Source organism: Ictalurus punctatus, chromosome 7 (genome assembly GCF_001660625.3).
Source record: "Ictalurus punctatus breed USDA103 chromosome 7, Coco_2.0, whole genome shotgun sequence".
In the NCBI taxonomy this organism is placed as follows: domain Eukaryota; kingdom Metazoa; phylum Chordata; class Actinopteri; order Siluriformes; family Ictaluridae; genus Ictalurus; species Ictalurus punctatus.
Window position 1 is genome coordinate 2,466,149 of NC_030422.2, and position 6,446 is coordinate 2,472,594.

The following is a 6,446-nucleotide window of genomic DNA, read 5'->3' on the forward strand; positions in this document are numbered from 1 at the left end:
GTCTCAGGTGTTTACATTATTTTTTATCATCTAGCGTTTATATAACAGCAGCTCCAAGTGCAACAGAGAACACTGCATTTAGCCCATGGAGCTGTAACGTGGTGAACGAAAGATTCCGACCCGAAGACTCGAGAGCTGAACTAATCATTTCTGTTTCCAGGGAACAGACGTGAGAAATGCGACGTGACAAAAGAAAGAACGACTCGGATCGGGAGGTGAGGTGAACTAACAGACTGTATAGCCTGAAGACCTAATGCTAAGCTATTAATCATTTCTCTTTCTCATAATTTGGCCTTGGCTGCAATAGCCTATACTTTATTTTTATTCCAAATGTGATCGTTTGCGCAAGTACTAGATGTGTTGGTGAATTTAACATGTAACATTTTAATTATATTCTGCTGAAAATGAAAGAAATTACTTGAAAAAAGATTTGTTCATTTTGCTGAACGAGATTCAAAGATCCGAGTCAGTAAAATGGTCCGAACTTCCCATCACTTCTGCTCACTGCAGAGCCAAATAGATGGAGCTGGACGTCTAGCTCCACCTCTCTTGATCTAGTCTAGTAATCTATGGATCTAGTCTAGTTCCACCTCTATGGATGTAGTCTAGTTCCACCTCTATGGCTCATTTCGCCATCTACTGGCTGTTAACGTTAATGCAAGCCCTTCATTAGATCAAACTTACCTAAAGGGGAAAAAATGTTGATTGTTAATGCACAAAGGTTAGGTCAAAGTAACCATGAGACATGCATGGAACTGGAGATGCTGGCATAGCTAATATTGCCTTATCTTTCTTTAACATTTTTCATGATTTCATGATTTTTCTGCACTGTTTCTGTGACAAACTGCATGACCAGACTACCTTCTTTTTCCCCCCACTGTATTAAGGCTATGTACGCTATTTGTGAATTTTCTCAGTCATATGTGATTCATTAATGTAATAAAGTATACTCCTAATATGCTGTTTGCTTTTAAACATGGGAACTGAGTTACCCTTGCAGGTGTGATAAAAAAAATAATAATAAAAATAAATAAATAAATAAATAAATAAATAAATAAATAAATAAAATGATTACCTGTCTGCTTGTCTTTTGTTGCTTTTAAATGTACACTTAGGGTCTCCACCTCATGAAAGAAAAATGAATGCATGTACAACGAGAGTATCATTGTGAATATAATTTAGATGGAAATATGTGAATATAATTTTGGATGGACTCAGTCCACATGTGATTGTCTTCATCAAATGGTAATAAGCAACTTGTCTTGTAGTCTGAACCCAGCCACGTGTCACACTAAAGAACAAAACAAGAGGACACATGTGGTCTGAGACTGGTAGCAAGGCAACCAACTCCATGAACATTTGGTAGTAGACTGGAAGTGTTAATAATTTACAATTTATTAGTCACATACTCCACTGCCCTCAAGTGTTGCTGAATTTATTTTATTTCTATTCACCTTCATTAACAAAATGTACATCTGACATAAAAATCAGTCTTCACTCTAGGAAAAAAAAATATAATAAGATAAAAGATAAAAAATAAAATTTTAGTATGTTAGGTTTCAAGAACACATTTTTTTCCCACAAAACTTTAATGGGTTAAAAGAAAACCACAACATTTTACAAAACCTAAAACTACACGTAAAAGCAATATTTTCACAGATCTACCCCACTAATTAGCTTGTTAGCGGTGAGGGTTGTGCAGGCAAGACACATGAATATTTCTTATCGTATATTTCCTGCACGAAAAACTCCATGTTCTCTAATCTCTCGAAGGTAAAAAGGAAGGGAGCCCGGATTTTCTCTTCGTCCATTTCACTTTCATAAAAAATATTGTGATGGCCAACAAGGCATCATCCTCGTTCATCCTCATGATCCGTGGTAAGTGAACTTTCCCAGCAAAGTGGGGTCTGTTCTCCTCCACCCACTCACAGGCAAGCAGAGTCTGTTTCATCACCGCCGAGTCCTTTGTACAAAAAGATAAGACATTTCAATAAACATGTAATTAGTCAAGTGCTGCACAAACACTTTTATGAAACAAGAAAGGTAATTACATAAACAAACGATAGTCAAACAATACATAAACGTTCCCTATATATACATGGATTCTCTGTGTTGGGGTGACCTCCATGAGGTCTGAGACAGATGGGGTGATCTCCATGACATCTGACACAGATGGGGTGACCGCCATGATATTTAAGACAGACGGGGTGACCTCCATGAGGTCTAACACAGATGGGGTGACCTCCATGATGTTTAGCGCCAGTAAGATTGTTTGTTTGGTGACTGACTGTTGGATTTGACTTTGAAGAAAAAGTGACAAAACAGTAAAAAATTTTCCAGTGTGCATTATTTTTTATTTATTACAAATGACCTGCATACTGGGAATGCACATAATGGACATCTTCATCCAAACTATAGTTATGAGTATCATACCTTGCCAGAGGAAATGCCTGTAGTGACTGATGGCACCACCACCTCCTGATTACAGGCAATGGTATAGCAATTATATGACCACTTACCATCAACATGAATATCCCACAGTCCGTCCCTCCAAGCTGAAGTGGTGTCCCTGTTAATGAAGAGTGGAATAAGACCAGATACTGTACATACAGTCTATAGTGTACTGTGAATGTAGTATATGATGACACGCCACTGCTGATAATAATGGTTTACATGCAAAGAAGTAAAAAGCTGTACCTCACAGTCTCTCAGTAAGGACATAGTCCAATGGCCAGGTGAAATTTGATTTGCCAAGTTTCTATAATAAAACATTAATACTTTAATCATTATACAACAGTATATCTTCTGGAGCAGTCCCATGTAAGCAGAATACAAAGTTGATCATGTTGTATTATAAAATTCTCAGTCTCAATACTGGATTCTGATTGGTTGGAAGGTGGTGCGATTAAAACTACTGCACAGGTAGTTCCAGAGAGCTTCATAGACAGACAGTGACAGTGTCTTCCCAAAATCAATGACATCTTTATATACGTGTGTGTGTGTGTGTGTGTGTGTGTGTGTGTGTGTGTGTGGTCTGGGCTTTAAAGCGGTTGTGGTGTTCTGCTTTTCTCAGCAGTGTGATTTAAACAGTGAGAAAGAGACAGGAGGTGCTAAACTGATTTTGTACTGCTGATCCATCATTTTACATTCTCAGGCTAAACAAAGAAAAAAATAATATTTACACAATGGTGAAAAGAAAAATGAATATCCGCTATATATATGTATATATATACATCCATCCATCTTCTACGGCTTACTCCACAAGGATGGGTACACCCAGGGTGCCAGTCCACCGCAGGGCATATACAGTACATATATATATATATATATATATATATATATATATATATATATATATATATATATATATATATATATATATATATATATATATATATAAATAAAATACTAATTATATAATAATAATTTTATAATTAGACTGGATTGCTATTTCAAAAAAGTTCTCAATATTGCTACTTTTGACAACACTACTCTACTCTCACATCTAACTCCACATGAACCAGCAAACTAACCCCCGCATGTAGTGATGGCCAGTTCTTGAAAGAATCGTTCTTTTGAGCTGGTTTTCAAGAAGTAATCAGTCAAGCCGGTTCACTGAATCGAACTTTAATTCTGGCTTGATGATGAAGACACAGCTGGAGTAGCACGCTCCGCACCATGTCCGACTCAAAAAGAACCGAATGAACGGGTTCATCTAACTGTCGAAGTTTGCCGAGGATTACTGAGGATCCGCTATGTGCTGTGACGTTAATGGCAGTAGTGGAATGAAACATTTGTAAACTGACAGATCTTTGTTTCTGTTATTTTTGAATTATTTAAAAATATGTGCAAACTAAGGTCTTGAGAATTTGAAGTAGGCATTTTACTCTACAACATTCCTATTAAACCTAAATATATTTGTTTTCCAGTTGTGAACTTGTGATTACATTTGTCATTAGACTTAATGGATGCTGTTCAATGATGCTTCACTTTATGCATCGACACCAACATAGTAGCCTATAACGACGATCCAGTGTGTCTGCCACGAGCCTGAGACCCAGTTCGAAATGAACAAGTTGGAGACTACACTAGGTCAAATCAAACCTACAGGCAGAGTTGATTTTTCATTATATTCGACTCAAAAAGTACCGTATGAGCCGGTTCAACTAACTGTTGAAGTTTGCAGAGGATTCAGATGAGTGAGTTGCTGACACTATGCACATGACTTGAACGAGCCTGATGGGAAATGTAAGTTGTTGTTTTTTTTTTAAATAACAAACAAAACGTACTGGAAATATGCTTATGACTAGTTACATTAAATACGTTCTTATTAAAATATGGAAAAACCTTTCTATCTAAGTTGAAGCTAAATCGTGGAGTTTATAAGACTAGTTTATTCTTTCCTTATACTTTAGACACATAGAACATATCCATGTTTGTTTATCAATGTCTGTAATGTGTGCTGTAGGTGTAAAACTTTAATGTAGGAAACTTATCCAAGATGTACGCTACTCAATATTGGTCTGTCGAATCTGATATGAAGGATCAGCGAATGAAACTGTGACCACAAACATCATCAACTTAAGTGAATAAAAGGCAATAATCAGCAATATGCGTTCACACAAATGACTATATTTGTAGGTTTTGTTGTGGATAAAAATGACATGAACACACACACACACACACTCTCTCTGTCTCCCTCTCTCTCTCTCTCTCTCTCTCTCTCTCTCTCTCTCTCTCACACACACACACACACACACACACACACACACACATAAAATTATATCTTTATAAGAATAATAAAAAGGAGTATTAAGATATTATAAGGGTAATATAAAGAGTAGTAGGATATGTAGGATATTAGAAGGATAATATAATGATATTATGAAGTAGGGAGTACAGTAAACCATTTGCAAGCAGTATAACCATATATAAAATAGAGCTATTGAGCAAATATGAAAGTAAATTATAAACCAGAAATACAGAAAAATGTCAAAGAAACTTACTCATAATTCAGATGGTGAAGATTCTTGTCTCGCGAGGAAGGGTCAGGTGTGGTGTAGACGGCGGCCTTAATTTTAAGAGAAACCATGAGGAGCAATTTAGAAGGGTAGCTGAGTCAAGCTGCCCCCGCGAGATAAAAGTGAGACCAAGGTCTCTCTAAAATTGTTTTGTCTCGCTCCCACTTTCAATCCTAATGGTAGTCAGAAAGTCCTCGTTCAAAACATAATGGTAAATTTGATAAGCCTCTTTTTAAACACCATGGTAATGTAGATGAGCTCTTTTTAACCCTATTGGTATTGATATCATAGTCTTTCTAAGATATATTGGTTATCTACTCTGTAAATACAGTATAAATACTGGAGCTTGAGCTCCAGGTGTCAGATCGCTTCTGAGAATTCTCATCGGTGTGGATCTTGTGTGGTGGGCCGGAATCAATAAATCTGGACCCTTGCTTCTTCTCACTCACGGCTTGTGTCTTTTTTTTCTATCTCCAACTGGGTTCACAGATGTGAGTATTTGCTTCTATGTTGAATTTTAAGTGTCTTTGGGTAATAGGCTAAATTTGGGCCAGCATTTGGCACCCCAGATGAGACTGGGTTAAGATCTATATGTCTGTAATCTCTCCCATGGGACTTTACTCTCCAAGCAACAGATAAGCCATGTAGAAAGAAGGCATTGCAGATGCCTGTTATTTCAAAGCTCTGTCTTAGTGGTCTGTTGTTACGATTGGGAAGCCCCCGGGGTGGGAAGAAAGACTAAAGTTGGTCTCCAAAAGAACCTTGAGTGAGTGAGAAGATGTAAGAGAAGTGTGAACCGATTGTAATTGTGTAAGGGCTATGAATAAGGTTCATAAGACTGTTTAATGAAATTGTATGTCTTGTGTGAGTGAAAGTCCTGCAAGACCACTGGTTAAAAATTCCAGGGCTGGATAGGAAGCAGGTGGATATGAGGCCTCAAACCCCAGATACCGGCTACTAGAGGTGGCGGCTGCATTGGTGGGGGACCACTAATACCGCTGGATTGAGTCCAGGTCTGGATAGAGAGGGGTATAAATCCTGGGCCCAGGTCCGTGTCACGCAACTTAGGGAATGGACCCAGCGTGCCCGGTGTATGAATGTGTAATAACAAATGTGTGTGCTTATAATACGAGTGTGGTGTGAGAGCATGCATGCATGTGCGATAAGCTCTGAAACTTAGTTTTGGAGACAGGGAAAAATGTATTAATTAGTGCTCTGAACATGAGCTCCATATTTAAGGAGATAAGTGTGTTGGATAAGCTTTGAAAATTAGTTTCGGAGAAAGTTGCATTTAATTTATATGACTGTACGCTTCATACATACGGAGCTGTTGTGAAAGTGCTTTATACTCTGAGACCACAATTGTGTGCATTGATATGTATGTACTCTGAGTGTTTGTGAGTCCCTAGGGAAGCTGGACCGAGT